This window comes from Acomys russatus, chromosome X (genome assembly GCF_903995435.1).
Source record: "Acomys russatus chromosome X, mAcoRus1.1, whole genome shotgun sequence".
NCBI lineage: Eukaryota > Metazoa > Chordata > Mammalia > Rodentia > Muridae > Acomys > Acomys russatus.
In genome coordinates, this window is record NC_067169.1 from 18,024,360 (window position 1) to 18,044,785 (window position 20,426).

Sequence of the window (20,426 nt, forward strand, 5' to 3'; positions counted from 1 at the left end):
CCTCTGCCTCTCCCTCGGCCTTTGCCTCACTCTGCCCACTGTCTTCACGCTCTCCCACTACCTCTGCCCTCTGACTCTGCTTCTGCCCTCTTCCCTCTGGCCTCTGGTCTCAGCTGTGTCCTTCTGTCCTCTCCTGCCTTTGGCCTCTGGCCTCTGAACTCTGTCTCTGCCTATGCCTCTACCTCTGCCTCTGTCTCTGCCTCGCTCTGCCCACTGTCTTCACGCTCTGCCTCTGCCTCTAACTTGCCTCTGCTTGCTGTCTTCGACCTCTGCCTCTGCCCTCTGCCCTCTGCCTCTATTTCTACTCTCTGCCTTCTGTCCTCTGGTCTCTGCCGTGTCCCCCTGCCCTCTAATACTACACCTGGCCCTCTACCCTCTGAACTCTCCCTTCGGCTCTCTGCCTCTCTTTCTACCCTCTGTATTCTGCCTTCAGGTCACTTCCATCTTTTTGTGCCCTTGGCTTCTACAACTGGCCCTTTCTCCTCTACCCTGTGCCCTCTAAAGTCTATATTGCCCTCTGCCTCTGACCTCTACCTGTGGACTCTGCCTCAGCCTTCTGCCCTCTGCCTCTGGCCTCTGGCCTCTGCACTCTGTATCTGCCCTCTGCCTCTGCCTCTCCCTCTCCCTCTGCCTCTTCCTCTGCCTCTGCCTCTGCCTCTGCCTCTGCCTCTGCCTCTCCCTCTGCCTCTGCCTCTGCCTCTGCCTCTGCCTCTGCCTCTGCCCCTGCCTCTGCCTCTGCCTCTCCCTCTGCCTCTCCCTCTGCCTCTTCCTCTGCCTCTGCCCACTGCCTCTGCCTCTTCCTCTTCCTCTTCCCCTGCCTCTGCCTCTGCCTCTGCCTCCCTCTGCCCGCTGTCTTCATGCTCTGCTTCTGCCTCTGCCTCCCCTCTGATTTATGTCTTCAACCTCTGAGTCTGCCTTTGCCTCTGGCTCTGCCTCCTCCTCTGCCCTCTGCTTCTGCCCTCTCCCTCTACCCTCTGCCCTCTGCCTCTGTTTCTACCCTCTGCCCTCTGCCCTCTGGTCTCTGCCATCTTCTTCTGCCCTCTGCTTCTACAAATGGCCCTTTGTCCTCTGCCCTCTGCCCTCTAACATCTACATCTCCCTCTGCCTCTGCCTCTGTTCTAACCCTCTGCTTCTACACTGTGTCTCTGCTTCCGCCCTCTGCCTATGTCCTCTGCCCTCTATGCTGTTTCTATGCTTGCGTTCTGCTCTGTGGTCTCTGCCGTCTTCTTCTGCCCTCTGCTTCTACAAATGGCCCTTTGCCCTCTGCCCTCTAACATCTATATCTGCCTCTGCCTCTGCCTCTGCCTCTGCCTCTGCCGCTGCCTCTGTCCTCTGCCTCTACTTCTGCCCTCTCCTCTACCCTCTGTCGTCTGCCTCTGTTTCTACCCTCTGTCGTCTGCCTCTGTTTCTACCCTCTGCTCTCTGCCCTCTACCCTCTACCCTCAGGTCTCTGCCATCTTCTTCTGCCCTCGGCTTCGACAATTGGCCTTTTCTCCTCTGCCCTCTGCTCTCTAATGACCATATCTCCCTCTGCCTCTGCCTCTGCCTCTGCCTCTGCCTCTGCCTCTGCCTCTGCCTCTGCCTCTGCCTCTGCCTCTGCCCTCTTCCCGTGCCTCTGTTTCTAGCCCCTGCCCTCTGCCCTCTGGTCTCTTCCATCTTTCTCTACCCTCTTCTTCTACAATTGACCCTTTGTCCTCTGCCTACTACCCTCTAACATGTACACCTGCCTCTACCTCTGCGTCTACCTCTGCCTCGCATCTGCCATCTGTCCTCACCCTCTGCCTCTGCCCTCTGTCTCTGCTCCTGCCCTCTGCCTATGCCCTCAGCCCTTTACCTCTGTTTATACCCCCTACCCTCTGCCCTCTGGTCTCTTCCATCTTCCTATGCCCTCCTCTTCTACAATTGACCCTTTGTCCTCTGCCATCTGCCTTCTAACATCTACATCTGCCTCTGCCTCTGCCATCTGCCCTCTGGTCTCTGCCATGTCCTTCTGCCCTCTACTTCTACACCTGGCCCTCTGCCCTCTACCCTCTGCCCTCTGCCTCTGTTTCTACCCTCTGCCCTCTGGTCTCTGCCATCTTCTTCTGCCCTTGGCTTCTACAATTGCCCCTTTCCCCTCTGCCGTCTGCCCTCTAAAGTCTATATCTCCCTCTGTCTCTGCCTCTGCCTGTGCCTCTGCCTGTGCCTCTGCCTCTGCCCTCTGCCTCTGCCTCTGCCTGTGCTTCTGCCTCTGCCTCTGTCTCTGCCCTCCGCCTCTGCCTCTGCCTCTGCCTCTGCCCTCTGCCTCTGCCTCTGCCTCTGCCTCTGCCTCTGTCTCTGCCCTCTGCCTCTGCCTCTGCCTCTGCCTCTGCCTCTACCTCTGCCTCTGACCTCTGCCTCTGGCCTCTGCATCTGCCTCTGCCTTCATCCTCTGCCTCTGCCTCTGCCTCTGCCTCTGCCTCTGCCTCTCCCACGGCTCTGCCCTCTGTCCCCATCCTCTGCCTCTGACCTCTGACTTCTACCTCGGTTTCTACCCTCTGCCCTCTGCCCTCTGGTCTCTGCCACTTTCTTTTGTGCTCTGCTTCATAATTTGGCCCTTAGGCCTCTGCCTTCTGCCCTCTAACAACTATATCTGCCTCTGCCTATGCCTCTGCCTCTGCCCTCAGGCCTTTGGCCTCTGCACTTGGGCTCTGCCTCTTCCTCTACCTCTGCCTCTGCCTCTGCCCCTACCTCTCCCTCTGCCATTGCCACTGCTGCTGCCTCTGCCTCTCCCTCTTCTAACCCTCTGCTTCTGCCTCTGCCTCTGTTTCTGACCTCTACCTATGACCTCTGCCCTCTGCCGCTGTTTCTACACTCTGCGTTCTGCTCTCTGGTCTCTTCTTCTTCTACCCTCTGCTTCTGCAATTGGTCCTTTGCCCTCGGCCACTGCCCTCTAACATTTACATCTGCCTCTGCCTTTGCCTCTCCTTAGCCTCTGTCCTCTGTCTTCACCTTCTGCCCCTGCCCTCTGCCTCTGTTTCTACCCTCTGGCACTGCCCTTTGGTCATGTCTGCCATCTTCCTCTCCCCTCTGCTACTACAACTGGCCCTATGTCCTCTGCCCTCTGCCCTGTAACATCTATATCTGCCTCTGTCTATTCCCTCTGCCTCTGGCTTCTGGACTACACTCTGCCTCTGCCTCTGCCTCTGCCCTCTGTCCTCACACTCTGCCTCTATGCTCTGCCTCTCCTCTGCACTCTGCCCTCTGCCTCTGTTTCTACCCTCTTCCTTCTGCCCTCTGGTCACTGCCACCTTCTTCTGCCCTCTGCCTCAAAAATTGGCCCTTTGCCCTCTACCCTTTAACATCTATATCTGCCTCTGCCTCTGCCCTCTGCCCTCTGCCCTCTGCCTCTGCTTCTGCCCTCTGCCCTCTGCCCTCTGCCTCTTTCTCTACCCTCTGCCCTCTGCCCTCTGCCCTCTGCACTCTGTCCTCTGCCCTCTGCCCTCTGCCTCTGGCTACTGGCATCTGGTCTCTGGCCTTAGGCCTCTACCTCTACCTCTGCCTCTGCCTCTGCCTCTGCCTCTGCCTCTTCCCTCTTGCTTGCCATCTGACCTCTGCCTCTACATCTGACCTCTGGCCTCTGCATCTGCTTCTCTTTCTGTCCTTTGTCTCTGCCCTCTGCCCTCTGTCCTCTTCCCTGTGCCCTCTGCCTCTATACATTTGCTTACATCTCACTTCGGATTGCTTTTCTTGTGCACGTTTTTTCCTGTTTGTTAAAGGTTTCTTTGTGTAGATTATTCTGCTGATATTTTTAAATAATGTTACCTTTCAGTATTCAACTGTTAACTGCTTGACTATAGGAATATTTTGGTTTCTATGTCAATGATGTATCCTGAAGCAGAGTTAGACGTAATATCTAATAACTTTTTAAAAGAATTATATCCATCCCATTCCTATGAAGATGATGATGTCATGTTTGTCATCAATATTCTTTTTGTCAATTCTAGGGATCTGCTCCAGGGTCTTGTCCATGCTGATCAAATGTTCTACCCACATAAGCCACAAACCCAGTATTCTGACATTATTTTGGGATTACTGGGATGTTGCAGTTAGCTGATTGTTTTATATTTTCCTTGTGGTGTTTTTAGATATGCATATTATGTATTTTTGCTTTATGTTCTTTCTAATTGGTCTATTCATGGGTTTAATGACAGTCACCTACAAGAACTCTGTTGTAGGTGGCTATTTCACAAAATTGTGAGCACCTTACCAGCGGCTGTACTGTAAAACAATGTCTCTCCCTTTTGAAGGAAGCAAGCCTCACAAATTTCTAACTCCCTCCTCACAAGGTGGCAAAGGGTTTATCACAGCCAGCTGACCAGAGCCTCTTAGGGCTCTCGAGGGCATTGGCTATGTCCTGCCCCTTTCCCTGCACCTCTTTTATCTTTTCTGCTCCCTCTTCCATAATGTTCCTCAACCCATAAAATGGGTAAAATGATGTCCCAATTAGTCATGGGCATCCAACAGGCCCTTATTCGCAATACTTTGACCAGTTAATATCTTTAGAGTATTAGAGTATTTGCTCCAGTGCAAGGTTGTTTTTCTGACCAAGGCAAAAACAAACAAACAAAAACCCCTTGTGACCTGTGGGCATAAGCACAAATACTTATATGGCAATTTGCCTCAACACTATTTTATATTTCAGCAATGGACTTACTTTTTGAACATAAATTTCTTCTTTTTTTCAAAAGATTATTTATTTAATGTGTATGTACATAAGCCCGCATGAGTGTGTGTGCACTGCATATGTGCAGGGGTTGGTGGAGTCTAGAAAAAAGCTTTTTAAAATTTATTTATTTATTATGTATATGAGTACACTGTCTTCATGCACACCAGAAGAGGGCATCGGATCCTATCACAGATGGTTGTGAGCCACCGTGTGGTTGCTGGGACTTGAACTCGGGACCCCTGGAAGAGCAGCCAGAGCTCTTAACCTCTGTGCCATGTCTCCAGCCCAGAAGAAAGCTTTTAATGCCCCTGCGCTGGAGTGTTTGTGAGCAGCCTTGTGGGTTCTGCATGTGCTTTCAGCAGCTTGAGACATCTCTTTAGACACAAACTTATTGTTCTAGTGTGCATATTACAGTAATGCTTTTCCCTAAAACATAAAAAAGGGAATGCGGGATTATTCTGCAAGAGCTCTTATTGAATATTTACTGTTGGTATCAAGCAATGCTCGAAGGGTTTGCAATCAAAATGGATTCCTCCGATGCAGCCCTGTCCCTGCAACGTGCGCACCTTCACTTATTAGAATGGGATATATTCACCGATATCTAGTGAAAAGAGCTCGGGGATACTGCTAAATCTATAATGTACAAAAGAACAGAAACAAACAGCAAAAGCCGGCTTATCCCGGACAGGCTTCTGAGCTTCAGAAACACTGCATTACGATAAGATGCCCACAGCCGTGCTTCTAGCAAATATAAACATGGAGGCACAGCACGGTGTGGGCAGACGGAGCAGAGAAGAGATAATTTCAATTTCCCATCAATTTCATCTTTCGCCAAATCCTGTAATAGCACAATATTTTCTATTGTAGACTGAAACATTCCATGACACGCCTGTTGAGTCCCCCTCAGTATATTTGATATTGTCACACTATGGGTTTGTTCCTAGTGCATTCAAGCTTCTCAAATAGGTGACATTAATAGCATGGAATTAGACTCTCCACTCTAACAGGTGTTTCTGAGGAGATAGCTGAGGCATACTGTCTGATAAGAGGGGATGTGAAAGCATCTGAGCTAACCCTCAAAGGCTCTGAAAGTGCCCCACTTGCCAGCATCCAAGCCTGGAGTGGCTTGAAGAAGATGCATTTATAGGTTCAGGTGGTGCCACTGTCTAGGTAGGTTTAAGAGGTGTGGCCTTGTTACAGTAAACACGTCACCATAGGTGACTTTGAGGTTTCAAAACCTCAAGCAATTTCTCTCTCTCTCTCTCTCTCTCTCTCTCTCTCTCTCTCTCTCTCTCTCTCTCTCTCTCTCTCCTTTCCTCCCTTCCTCCCTCCCTCCATCTCTCTGTCTTTGCTGCTTAGAGTTTAAGATGTAAGTAAGACCTTAGCTTCTCCTGCAGCTCCCATAGCTGCTGCTAGCTGCCATGCTTTACTGCCAGAGTACACTCTTATCTTTCTAGAACCATAAGCCAAACAAATCTTTTAAAAGTTGCCTTGAGGGCTGGAGAGATGGCTCAATGGTTAAGAGCACTGGCTGTTCTTCCAGAGGTTCTGAGTTCGATTCCCAGCAACCACGTGGCAGCTCACAACTGTCTGCCACTCCAGTCCTCCAGGGACTCTGACACCCTCATGTGGACATACATGCAGGTAACACACCAATGCTCACAAAATAAAAATAAATAGATGGTTAAATAAATAAAAAGAAGTTGCCTTGGCCATGGTGATTTGCCATAGCAATCATGAAGCAGTTAACACAATGGTTAAACAAGTCTGCCCACTTGCACTCAGCTCTTCTATTCCCAGTAACTTCTTCATCATCAGGACCTTAATTTCAAGATGATGGCTCAGCTTGTGGCCTGAACCTCTTGCAGGAGTGCTGTGCTAAAGGATGGGTGACGCTGGTTCCTACATGAGCACTCCAGGCCAGCCAATCCAACAAGACCATTAGAGGATGAACCTTATGCCCAGATCACTGCCTTTGCCTGGTGGACGAGAATCTACGGAGTACCTCTAGGTGGAAAATAAAATTCTTCTTCCGGTGGAAAATAAAATTCTTCCTCCTCTGCCTTGGAAATTCTGATTTCCTCGGTGTTGTTGTTGTTGTTGTTGTTGTTGTTGTTGTTGTTGTTTTGAGTAAATCACATTCTATCCCTCTGCTCCACTCTCCTCCTCCTCCTCCTCCTCCTCCTCCTCCTCCTCCTCCTCCTCCTCCTCCTCCAGTTTCCTCCCTTCAGTCTCCCCTCCCAGATTCTCCAGTCTGGTCACTTTCCTAAACAGTGTGTTAAGGCAGCTATGGGAGCCATGGCAGGCAGAGAACCCAGGAGACTCAGGGCAGCGGGGCTCTCAGCAGGGCTGTTGTGAGTCATCATTGGACTCTTCGACATCCAGGGACAGTTTCACTGTTCCAGTGGATGATGGTGTCCCTGGGGACTGACGTGCAGGTGTGGTGGTGTTTCTGGAGGCTGATGCGCAGGAGCGATGGTGTTTTAGGGACTGATGCGCAGGTGTGATGGTGTTTCTGGGGACTGACGCACAGATGTGGTGCTATTTCCGGGGGCTGACGCACAGGTGTGATGGTGTTTCTGGGAGCTGACGCGCGGGTATGGTGGTGTTTCTGGGGGCTGACGCGCGCGCGGGTGTGGTGGTGTTCCTGGAGGCTGGCGCGCAGGTGCCAAGCGGCTCCATAGAGCTGGATCCAATTGCTCTCAGGATCGCATCACGAGTTTCTGCCTGGCTCCACTCAGCCCCTAGAGGGCAGAGTGGAGTCCCTAACCTTGTTTTCTGCCAAATCCTCTCTCCGTGCTGGCTGTGAGGTGAATGCAGAGAAGAACATGTCCAGCAGGGGGCGCGGTGTGTACACGGGTGTCCTCTGGGAACACAGACTTGTCTAGGAAGGAGAGCTAGACTCCAGGTTCTCAAAATGCTGGCTTCCTGGGCGTTCCTAAGTATTCTTTGCTTTGGGTTTTTTTTTTTTTTCCATAATTAAGTACATTTTATTTAGATGGAGCAGTTTTGGGGGCTGGGTCTTGCTATGCTCTTCAGGCTGGCCTGAAGCTCCTGGCCTCCCAAGTATGGGACTGGATACAGAAACACGTAACAGGGCCTGACTCCCAACCAGGTTTCATCAAGTGCATTTAGGCAGAAAAACAATTTCCTGAAACCTTTCATTTCCTCCTCTTGTAATATTAACTGTAGAGATAATGCCATAGTGGGCACATTACACAGTTGCCTTTTTGATAGATTTTATTTTTTTTAACTACATGTATATGTGTCTGCCTATATGCAGTTTTCTGCACATGAGTGCATGTTTCCAAAGAGGTCAGAGAGTGTGAGTTCCCTGGAGACTGAGTTACACAGTCAGTTGTTAGCCACTGTGCATTTGCAAAGATGATGTCATAAGATCTCTAATGTAATCTTTGAATGAGTCCCTTGAATAATCCATAAAGTTGTGTAGTGTTGGAGGTTGATTATGTGGGAGGCAGAGATTTGGGAGGAATTAGCTCACTAGAGCCATGTACTTGAGGCTGTTTCTTGCCTTGGGCTCTTCCTGTCTTCCTTGTTTGGCTGCCCTTGTCCAATAAAGAGGGAGGAACAGCCCCTCCTACCTGCTTCTGCCCCCATGACATTCTGCACAAGTGTATAGGACAAGCATCCATCAACTGAGCCCCCTGAAACTGTGAGCCCAAAGTCAACTTTCTTCCTTTACCTCTCTCAGACATTTTTCAGCAATGAAGATGAAATCCTGGCTACGCCTTCAGTGTAGCTCAGTGGCCCAACCCTTGCCTTGAATTCCAGATTCAATCCATAGAAAGGTCCATCTGTCCACACTCAGCCCCAGGCTATCTGGAAAAGACACTGGGATGTGTAGTCAAGCAAAGGCAGTGTCCTATAGCACAGAATGCGAATCTGTCACCTGTGAGGGACCAGAGAGGAGGCATGTGCTGATCAGATAGCAGTGGAGGGATATGCTCTGACACCATTCTAGTGGAACATGGAAGGGGACAGATCATCAAAGTGTTGACTTGTATATATGTGTGCAATTACATGGGGGAATGGGTTAAAAAAAATAAATAGGATTCTTCTCAGCCCTCACATCTGGGCAAGAGAAGGACAGTGCGCTTTCATGCAGAGAACGATTCAGAACACACGATTCCTAAGACAGGTGCAGAGCAGACAGCAATATGCATTAGGCATGTGCCTTACTCAATGGAACATTGATACTAATTTAATTGCATTTTTATTTATTTATTTACGTTTGTGTGTGTGTGTGTGTGTCTGTCTGTGTTTCTGTCTGTCTGTCTGTCTGTAGTGACCAACACCACTTCTGGTTATACTATCTAGTGTACTGTCTGGTGTGCCCATCATCCCTCGTTAGAAAGAGGATCCAATTACTATGCATTTGCAGTGTGTGGATCAAAGAAGTGAACTTCAGCGTATGTAGAAGAGTTGCCTGGTGTCACATGGCTTTCAGAAGGACAAGTTGCTGTGTTAATCGTGAAGTCCTCTTCCAAATCTCGGCTGTTATTATTAGTATTGTTAGGTTAGTCCTTCACCTAGAGAGGCCTGGACTTGTGTAGGGTCCGTGCCACATATCTAGGCTACAGCAGGCAACAGACTAGGGAAAGGCAGAGGGGTGTTTCTCTGGGGTTTCCTCTCAGCTGATGCCTTCCCATTGTCCTTCCCAAAGATACCTGCCTCCAATGGGTGTGCAGGTGTTTCTGAACATGCCCTGAGCTCATGCTGCTCATTCTCATTTTGTCATTTCCTTCCCACCTTGTCTTCTGTAGCATCCCTTTAACACTGAAGCACTTGTTCAGCCTACCAGAAGCCCTTCTGTGTCATATTAAGAAGGATATTTCTTTATATTTTTTTCTAAAGGTGATATTAGTATATTTTTGCATTATAACATTTTTACATAAATAAATAATATATTTGATAATATGTATATACAGTATAATTAATTTGCTCATGTATAGATGCCAATTACCATCTCTTTTTAAGTTTTGCTTTTGTTTTGGGTTTTTAAATTATTATTATTTGTTTTTCGAGACAGGGTTTCTCCTGGCTCCAATTATCCTCTCTTGACTCTTCCCTAATGTTGATGTCCTTTCTCATCATCACTGGTCCCTCTTCTAGTACATGATGATTTGTATTGGAGGGCCCCAATGCCTTCAAAAGCAGTTGCTTGCAGGAGTGTGGAGCCTCACTGGTCCTCCCTGCTGGAAACTGTTCACTGTGTTTATATCCCCTGGGAAGGGCAGAACCAGGCAAGCCCATCGTCCCATGACAGAATGTTGAAAGAAATATTAAGTGATGGTTGAAAGGCAAATCTTTGCAGACGGGGCTTATGCATTTTCTTCATGTACTCATCACAGCTGAAAAAAGATTTCACTATTTGTAACTAAATGAAAGGGAACCCAGCAACTCAAAGGGAAAGGAATGTCCTAAGTAAGCCATGGTCCTGGGACTACAGTGTTTGCCTTTATATTCTTAAGGCTGCTGTTTACACAAGCAGGGGCGATGTAACTAGGAGTGTAGAATAAAGACAATTTGGGGAAGAAAAGCACTGGAGAGATCCACAGGCTCCGTGAAAGGCGGGGATTCTGTGAAAGATAAGGCTTGATGTGTGAGCTTGCGGTGCACTGCGTGGACACTAAGGAAAGAGTGACTAGAATGACAGTGGCAGTACTGCACCATGACGGTGTGCAGACGAGCAGGGGATGGAGGAGAAAGAAGGGAGGAATAGTCATCTGGGAATCAGCAAATGTGGTGCCAGAGGTGCTATCACACAAGATGCTGGGGAGAAGACTTCATGTGCAATTAGACAAGGTGGCACAGGTACCAATTCTGCTCGCAATAGGAGGAGGTGTTGCTGGTCATAAGTCCTCAGCTACCATTCACTCAGCTTTCGTAGTTGGGCTGGAGAGAGTCTATGTACAAATAGCTGAAAGAAAACAGTTTCTGATGTTGGGAACACTATGCTGTTACTTCTTGTGTATATTTTTTGTTCATATGTGTGTATGCATATGTTATATTCATGTGCATGTCTGGGGAGGGCAGAGGATTGTGACCGATTCCCTATAGCTGGAGTTACAGGTGGTAGTGAGCACTCCAGTGTGGGTGCTGGGAACTGAACTCAGATCCTCTGAAAGGATAGCAAGTGCCGTTACGTAGTGAGACATCTCTCCAGACCCCTTTTTTTTTGCCCTGCGATTTCTTCTTTTGCTTTGGGCTCTGAGGCAGAATCTCTTTGGATGTTGTGGAAAGGTCTAGGTGCCATGATCATACAGAGACCGGAGATCATATGCACACCTCAAGACACTCAGATGGAAAGCCACTTCAAATGGTGTGATCATGGCATTGAGTGCTTTCCCATGTGGTCCATTCTTTGCATTCAGTCTTCAATTAGACCCGCCCCCCAGTGCCCTCCAACCCACAGCTCCCTTCGCCCTCTAAACCTGGCTGCAAGCTGCAACAGTGGAAGTTCCAATTTCATACACGGGTTGGAGCCTCTGAGGGTTTCTCTGGGCTGAGACTGTGGAGCAGGTGGTTCTCAAGTGTAGACCAAGTCCTGGAGGAAATAACAGGGGCAGGGTTCAGTGGAGAAAGCCACGTCACTTCCAGTCAGGGGAATGGACCCTTCACAGAGCAGAGAACTTCTGGTCTATCCTGCTTGGGGACTGGGTGTCAAAACGCAAGCATCGGGAGGCTCTGTGGGAGAATGCCCAGAGCAGGCACCACCTGAGCATCAGAAACCATTGAAGACATGAACACATTTCAATAGTCTGGGCTACTGATTAGAGAGCCAATGAGGGTACTGCTCAAGCCAATAACATATCACATTTGTAGTGGTCCTTGTTACTGTTGCTCTAACCACAAAAGTACACCAACTGGGAAAATACATGCCTAATAGTGTAAATCTAACCAGGAGTGCATGTTTGGGGAGCTCACAGGCCCCAGCAATGAATCCCGGATGATTATTTTGATAAACATATTATGAAGCTGCCCTCTAAACCAGGATCTTTATATCCATAGGTTAGTGAAGTCCTGCCTGTTCCTCGGGGGGCTTTCTTTGTGCAATAGATGGTGATTTATGCAGAAACTCACAACTGACCAAAATACAGAGTAAGTGTCTATTTATCCAAACACACACACACACACACACACACACACACACACACACACAATGGCAGCTGTGCCCAAGGCTGAGGTAGTACTGCAGAAGAGGGAATAGAGAGATTGTAAGAGGCAGAAGACAGGGCAGATCAGAGGAATACAGTGTCTTATAGACATGACAGGACAGGCCTGCTACACTTCTGAATGCACAGCATCAGGGTTCACATGCATAAGACCTGCACAAGATAATGCCAGTCAACATTAGAGCGTGGAGGGGGTAGGGGATTCACAAGCCCCATAGGTAACTTGGGAGCATCTGACAGTTTATGGCTTCAGTGGGAGAAAGAGTTGGCTTCCTTCAAGAGTGTGGCCCATGGCAGATTGACTACAATCCAGGGACTAGCCCCATAGTCATGAGGTATATGGCAGCACACGTTGCACTTGATTGGTCACTCAGAAGAAAAAAAAAGAAGAAGAAGAAGACACAAAGTTGGGATGTGTATAGAGATGGGAAGTGTGTTTCAGACGAGTTAAGAAGAAAGGTTAATGTAATGAAAATAAATGCTATGAAATTGACAAGGAATTAATTAGTAAAGTAAAGGCAATGAGGGAATTCTGAGAAGTAGGAGAAGCTGTCTTCCCCAGGGAAGAGTGCACCAATTGGTATTCAATACCAGATGCTCAGCCCTGAAAACATATACACAAGAATTATGCAGACCCAGCAGGCTGAGTTTAGGAATATATGTGTATATACACGCACATATACACACGAAACAACAACTATTGTTTGTTCTTTTAACAAATTTTTTTCGAGACAGGGTTTCTCTGTGTAGCCTTGGCTGTCCTGGACTCACTCTGTAGACCAGGCTGGCCTCGAACTCACAGCAATCTGCCTGCCTCTGCCTCCTGAGTGCTGGGATTAAAGATGTGCGCCACCATGCCTGGCTTTAATAATTTTTAAGGGGGCATCAATTTGAAGGAGAGAAATGAGGGAGTACATGGGGAGTGCCTGGTGGGAGGGAAGAAAGGAAGGGGAAAATGCTATCATTATAGAATAATCTCAAAAAAAAAAAAGAAAGAATCAAAGTGGCATGTTAAAATGAATTTTTAAAAGGGTAATGAACAATACTTAGACAGCATCCAACCTGGCACATTGGAAACCATGGGAACAGGATCCTCATCTCTGGCGGCAAAATCTTTCATTCACACCATGAAGCCCTCCTATTTTAGTGAAGAGAAACTCTGTCCTTTAACTTGAAAGTCTACAAAAAGAGAATCACAGAAAAGGCCATTTGACTAATGGTATCTACATAGGCTATTTCTGCCATCTGACGTAAGGCATTATAATTTAGCGAAAAAATGTTTAATATAGAAGCTCTAGGTTTGACGCTGAATCCAATTTTTATAGGCACATTTAACAAAATTGTACCATTTGTCTTATTATGTGTCTATGATATTTTTACTATATTCACAATTTAGTTCTGAAGGCTTCAGCAGCAGCATCTCTTTGCAATCATTTTCCTCATTCTAAGAGAAACTGTGTGTATTAATAGACCATTTCCTGTTGCCTTCTCCTCAGTGACGCATAACTTGTCTAATCCAAATTTTTTTTCAACAGATTTGGCTGTTTTAGACCTTTTATTTCATGATAGCCAGAACAGAACGTGTTTAACAAAGGCTAGCAGAAAAGAACATTTTGGACTGCACACCCAGGTCCCATGGTGGCTCATGTCTGTTCTCAGCCCTGCACAAGACTGAAAAGAGGCTGAGAGTCACGAGATGCATTTAGGGCTAGGTCACCAGTCTGAGGTCTTCAGGGATGCCGTAGAAAGACACACTGAGCATTTGTGTGTGAAGGGGCTGTGGAGACCATGGTCTTTGTCCCAAGTGTCCCTGCTTCCACTTTCTGAGAATCCTTTCTACAACAGGCCTTGGTAACACAGTTCTTCTGTCTGCCCACCCCCAAGTCTGTGCACCTCACCTTGTGTATCTTTTCTAGTTCATGGATATAATCCCATCGAGTTTGAACAGAAACTCTATGTCTTCATGACATTGGGGTCAATCTGATGATGTTGAGAAAAAAAAAAACCCGATTGTCTCCAAGCCAAAGATCCAATGTCCTATGGAGAAAGGCAGTGTGGAGGAACAGTAGCAACCAGTACCTGCAGTTGAGGTGTTCTCTTCTTCACCTTGTGATTAGCTGTGTCTGTGGGGGTCTCTTGGAGAACTGATGGTTAGGAAGGTTCTATCGGCATGTATGAAGTAACTCTCAGTCCCTAAAAGTGAGTCAACTACTGTTGTCAGAAGTTCCCCTGAACTGTGTCTTAAGCTGAAAAGAGACACATATTGGCATTGGCAGGCATGGACACAACTAGTAATAAAATGAAACCCTGAGTTCATAGAAGAGAGGAATCACGTAGTTGTCACTGGGACATTGGCAGATGGGAGCTGCCCACCTAAAGAGGTCATGGGTATGCAGAAGCTCTCCATCTCAAACCATTCACCTTATTCTTTTTTTCTATGCTTGGTCTATCAGCACACTTTTCTCAATATCCTTACAACTTTCCCATAGTTTACAAAGGCACCAGATCCCCTAGAACTGGACTTAGTTCTGCCTACATTGTGCCTGCCCATCAGAAGAGGGAACAGATCTCATTATAGATGGTTGGGAGCCACCATGTGGTTGCTGAGAAGTGAACTCAGGACCTCTGGAGGAGCAGCCAGTGCTCTTAACCTCTGAGCCATCTCTCCAGCCCCCTACACTTCAATTTCTAATAAGCTTCTGATCAAAGTCATATTGAAGAGCATGCTCATAAGGACTGTTTATGTGCTCCCTTGGGGAGTAAGTCTCCCCTAGCCCAGTCATATGTGGCCAGCTATGTCCTCTAGGCTTTACTTCCAGGACATGGAACTCCCAAATGCCATTCTTCTCAGAGTGATGGGTTTACTCCTCTGGCAGGAAGAGAGTCCAGGGCCCTTAGGTCCCACACTAAGTCTATCTCCGCTATTGTCTATTTAATTTTCCTTTGTTTCCTTTTAAAAGTGAATTTCTTGCTTTATTCCTACAAATGAATTTTAAGTTAAAGTGGAAATTAATACAATTCCTCATGACATCTTCAGCATACACATGTGTCTTTATGAATGCATATTCACATATACGTGAAGAGGTGACTTCTTTCTTGTGGGTACATGGAGAATACGAAGACTGACATTGCAATGCCTATCTATATTGCTGCTCTATACTATATTCAGTCACAGCTTAGGCCAGGGTTTGTGTGCTCCCTCCTCTCAGTGTTGGGGTTTACAGGAGCGTGCTGACATGCCTGGCTTTTATATGCATAATGAGCATCCAAACCCAGATTCCATGCTGGACCAGGAAGCACATCACTCAAGGAGCCATCCCATCTCCCAGGCCCAGATTTGTGTGTTCTTGTCATTTCTTTTGTCAAAAGAATCAGTCCATTACTGTAAAAATTCAGCCTCGCTCACATTTTCAGGACAGAGGAAATACAGGCAGATACTTTAACAGACTGTAGCTCAGATGTGGCTCATGAACAGCTGGAAGCACCTAAGCACAGCCTTCACTACCCACATGTCTGTTTTTAAATGCTCAACAGAATGCCCCATTAGGCTCAGCTTACTAAACTACAAGGTTACATCGGCCTGAAGGCCCAGAGACTTTTACATTCTTTACAGGCGCCACTTCCAAAGTTTGAAAAACTTCACAGTCTGCTTTATCATAGCAACGACCCCACTTTTCTGTCTCATCTCACTTGGTTGCTTGACTAGATTCCTGACACAATACCTGTAGTGAGAATAGATTTATTCTGCCTCACAGTGTTGAGGAGACACAGCAGGGACACCCATGGGGAGAGAAGAGACCTGGTGCTGGTGGGAACATGTGGCATGGCTCCTTTCTCATGTATCGGTGGAGCAGACAGCAGAGATCCTCGGCAGGGAAACAATCAGGCCTTTACCCTTTAAGCCCCACTCCTATGGCTCGGTGTCTAACAGGCCACATGTCCAGAAGGTTTCCACAGCCTTCCGCAACAGCCCTACTGGCTGAGACCCAAAGCTCCCACCTTTCTCATTCAAGCCACCACGGTACACGTACTTGTTTCACCTCGGAAGTTCCCTCAGCCTCATTCCTCAGGGACTCTCACTCACTTTGGTGTGCTGTAGATTTTATTTCTGCTGCACTTGGGGGCTTTTGGGATGCTTCTGCCTTGAGGCTATTATGAACAAGGTCACTCCAAAAAACTTGTTTTTGTAAGTACGTGTCTTGCCTTCCTCATTGGTGACAACGTGGGAAGAGAGCAGATGGATCATCCGGTAGATGTGTGATTAGGGATCCGTGAAACTGCTACATTCTTTTACAAAGTGTCACTACCTTCTATTTTTATTATTTTTTGTGTAATGGATGTGTAACGGAAGCTTTGGTTTCTTGGTAAACTCAGTTAGGTTATGTAAATATGTTTTTGCTTTAGTCCCAAGTGTGGAATTTTAGTTTGATCTTTAGTCTGTCCACAGCTGATAACTGCCTCATGGGAGGGCGAGAGTGCTAAGAGCCCCCTTCAGTGGGAGTGGGTCTGGATGCCTTAGATTTGGATCGGATGAAACAGGAGATCCTGGAGGAGGTGGTTCAAGGGCTCCTCAAGGTAAAAGAGGAGATCTGTGATGTCATCAGGCAGGACCTACGTGAGATCAGCACTACGTAAGATGGCGCCAGCCCTGAAGGATCACAAGGAGCTGTGCTGTCCCCAGCAAACAGCAGGGCTGCAGAAGCTGGGATGCACTTAAGTCTCGACCTGTGACGCAATATTAAAATGAAGAAACAAACTTCAACTCCTGGATTTTCTAGTGTATTCGATACACATCTTTTTTGTTGTTGCTCTTATTTAAGTCTACGTTTCTTTGGTTTCTAGAGGGAACACCTGCAAATCACCTGCTCTATTAGATGGCTCCCAAGTTTTCCTAAGTGACACTGTTGGCACCTCAGCTGGCAATGAACAGCTGGATGCAGCGTGGCCTTTCCATGCCACAGAGCTGTCAGAATGCAGCTCAGCCCCAGGAGCCATGGTGTTCGTCTGTCCATGCAGTGCATGTTGTGTCCATTCGATAGTAAACTGTTCACTGACCACAAAATAATATATAGTGTCACACTGTGAGCTCATGGTGGCCTACAATTTTGGGATGAAGCAATTCCCCATCCTTAGCCTCCAGAGTAACTAGGAGTCTATTATTTAGGAACTACAGCTTCTGTCTCCCTCTGCCTTTGATTTGATTGAAATAAGAGCTCTCTCTTTGTACCCCTGCCTGGCCTGAAACATGCTATGAGGACCCGGATGGCCTCAAACTGGTGCTGATCCTATGTTTCTGCCACTTCACTGCTGTGCATTATAGATGAACACTGCCTCTCCCGTGGCCTCTGGTTGATCTTTTCACCAGAACCACATGATGTCAGTGCCAGAAGCATCAGGGTAATATGAGTCAGGCTGTGTCTTGTCCTCCATCCTTGTGAGTCTGCCTCCAGTGTAGCTTTGGCTAGTACACATGCTTTGCTTTTCAGTGTGAGTTTTACAATCTGCTTCTCAGTTTCACCAGACATCTTGCTACTATTCTCGTTGGCATTGCTTTGAATCTGTGGGTAATTTAGGGGAGCTTTCTGACACTTTTTAGCAATCTTGACTGTACTAACCTCAGAATAAAGCATAGCTCTCCATTCCTTTAAATCTCACTTTGTTTCTCCCAGCCCTGTTGTGACTTTCACTCCACAAAGCATTTGCATCCTTAGCTAAGTGTGTCTTTGTGTACATAATTTGGGGTGGTGTTTGTAAAAAGTATTGCTTAGAAGGTAGAAATTGCTTTTCTATGTGATTCTTGGTCCCCACAGTAATGCTGAGGTCCCTATGTTGAAGAGATAATTTTCTCAGAGGCTGAAATAATTGTTCAGTATTTGTGTCAGTATATACCTCAGCAAAAAAAAATCATTAATATTTTTGAAGCTCATTTTGTACAAAATGATCATTGCTTTTCTATGAAAAAAATGGCTGAGAAACTAAGAAATGTTCAACATTTTAGCCATTGGAGAAATGCAAATTAAAACTACTTTAAGATTCTACCTTACAACCAATGGCACTGTTTACAGGCCAATGGCACAGGTTACAGCTCATGCTGGCGAGGTTGTGGAGCAAGAGGAACACTCATCCATTGCTGGTGGGAGAGCAAACTTGTGCAGCCACTTTGGAAACAAGTGTGGCAGTTCCTCAGGAAAATGAAAGTCGATCTCCCTCAATATCCAGCTATACCACTCTGGGATAGATACCAAAAGGATGCTTCATCTTACCACAAGGATACTTGCTCAACCATGTTTATTGCTGCTCTATTCTATTCCAGACACTGGATACAACTTAGATATTCCCCAACAGAAAAAAACTGATAAAGAAAATGTGGCATATTTACACAATGAAGTATTACTCAGCTATTAAAAATGATATCATGAGAAAGATACACATGGTATGTACTCATTTGTAAGTGAATATTATTCGCCATAGAGTACTGGATAACCATGCTACAATCCACACACCAAAAGAATCTAAGTAATAAGGAGCACCCAAGGAAAGATGCTTTAATCTCACTCAGAAGGGAAAATAAAATAGACATCTGAAGTAGATGGAGGGAGGGGACTGGGTGGGAGAGAGGGTGAGGAGGGGAACAGGGTAGAGATCAGGTGTAGAGACAACAGGTGGGGGGTGAGGTGGACTAAGAGAGAGACCAGAAATTGGTGGGGAGGCATCTCTGGGACAGTGTAGGCTCCCCAGAGCTTATGGGGATGAACTTAGCTGAGACTCCTAGCAGCTAGGCATATGGAATCTGAGATGGCCGCCTCCTGTAGCCAGGTGGAACTTCCATTGGAGTGACGGGAATACCAACCCACCCATTAGACCTTAGACCCAAAATTTGTCCTGCCTACAAGAAGTGTAAGAGCCAGAAGGGATGGAGGACATATCTTCCTGTTCCATCTCCTCTGAGATAAAGCTGCAATCTTTGTGGCCCCAGAGAGTCCTCCATAAGTACTTCTGAAATTTTCCCCGTTTACTCCAGTTTAGTGGAGGCTCGAGATTGACACATCCTGAAACCCCTCATATTCCATCAGCATGAATGATACCTCCCAGCTCTCTTCATTCCAATATTTTATAAAGAAGCCCAGAACTAGCTCCCAAATTCCCTCAAATTAGGAAATCTACCTTTCCCCTTTTTAAATATATTTTTATTTAATTTTTAAATTTATGTGCATTGGTGTGAGGGTGTCAGATCTTGGAGTTACAGACAGTTGTGAGCTGCCATGTGGGTGCTGGGAATTGAACCCGGGACTTTTGGAAGAGCAGACGGTGCTCTTAACTGCTGAGCCAACTCTCCAGCCCCTACCTTTCCTCTTTAATTGATACTGAAAACAATCATCCTCCCATTCAACCTATGACAATCAGCTCATCCCTTTAATTAGAACATGACAAGAGATATAGAATCTTCCCAGGAAGCAGAACTCTGTAGAACAACACCAAAATTTAAGTTATGTAACAGCCTGCCACAAGAAAATCTTTTTGAGTTCAGGGTTTCTCTGTCAGCTTGATATTATAGCTACAACCTGTCTCATAAGAAAAAAAAATGCAGGCTGGTCTACAAAGTGAGTCCAGGACAGCCAAGGCTACACAGAGAGACCCTGTCTCAAAAAAAACCAAAAAGGAAAAAAAAAAAAAAGAAAGAAAAAGAAAAAGAAACAAAGAATACACATCTGTCCAGGTTGCTTTTGTTTTGTCAACTTGACGCAAGCTAGATTTATCTGAGAAGATGGGGAAATGTTCAGAAGAAGATACCAGAGAGTAGACAAGTCTATGAAGAACTTTCTTAATGAGTGATCGGTGCGGGAGGGCCCAACTCACTGAGGGCTGGTGGTCCCGGATCCTGTAAGAAAGCAGGCTAAGCAAACCATGAGGAATAATCCAGTAAGGAAGGCTGCAGCTGGTGGTCTGTTGCAGCACTGAAGATGAGACTCCATTGTAATGGTTGTTAAAGCTAAGAAGGGCGCTGTCTCCCTCAGAAATAATGCTGCAAGAGTCTGTCAGACATAAGATGGTTGTAGTTTCAAGGCTCCATGAGGAACTGCCCACTAAGTTTATCTCAAATGTCAAGCCTAAGGATGGATGGTAGCTGAAACCACAAGAAAGGCACAAGTGCTTGCGTCATCTATACATGATCCTAGATTGTCGGCTTGTCTGAGTTTATATTGTAGGGGAGTCCCTCAGAGAGAGCCTATATCAGATGCAAGTGGATGAAGGGAGTGTTTCTTCAGGATAAGATGAAATGCCTTGACTCAGCTGTCCCAGGAGGACCAAGAAATTAGGTCAGACAGTGCGATTGAACTACTCAGGCAAGTGGGTGGGACAAGTGAGGTAAGAATGGTGTGCTTGGTAGCCTTCTATCCTTCCTCTGAGTGCCACCAGGTCTCTCCATCCAGGGGACGTGGTCAAATATGAGTCACCAGAGTACGTGAGAAAGTCATACCCCACTCTCCACTCAACTGTAGAGAATGCCCTGTCCATTGGCTAGATCTGGGTAGGGATTTGAA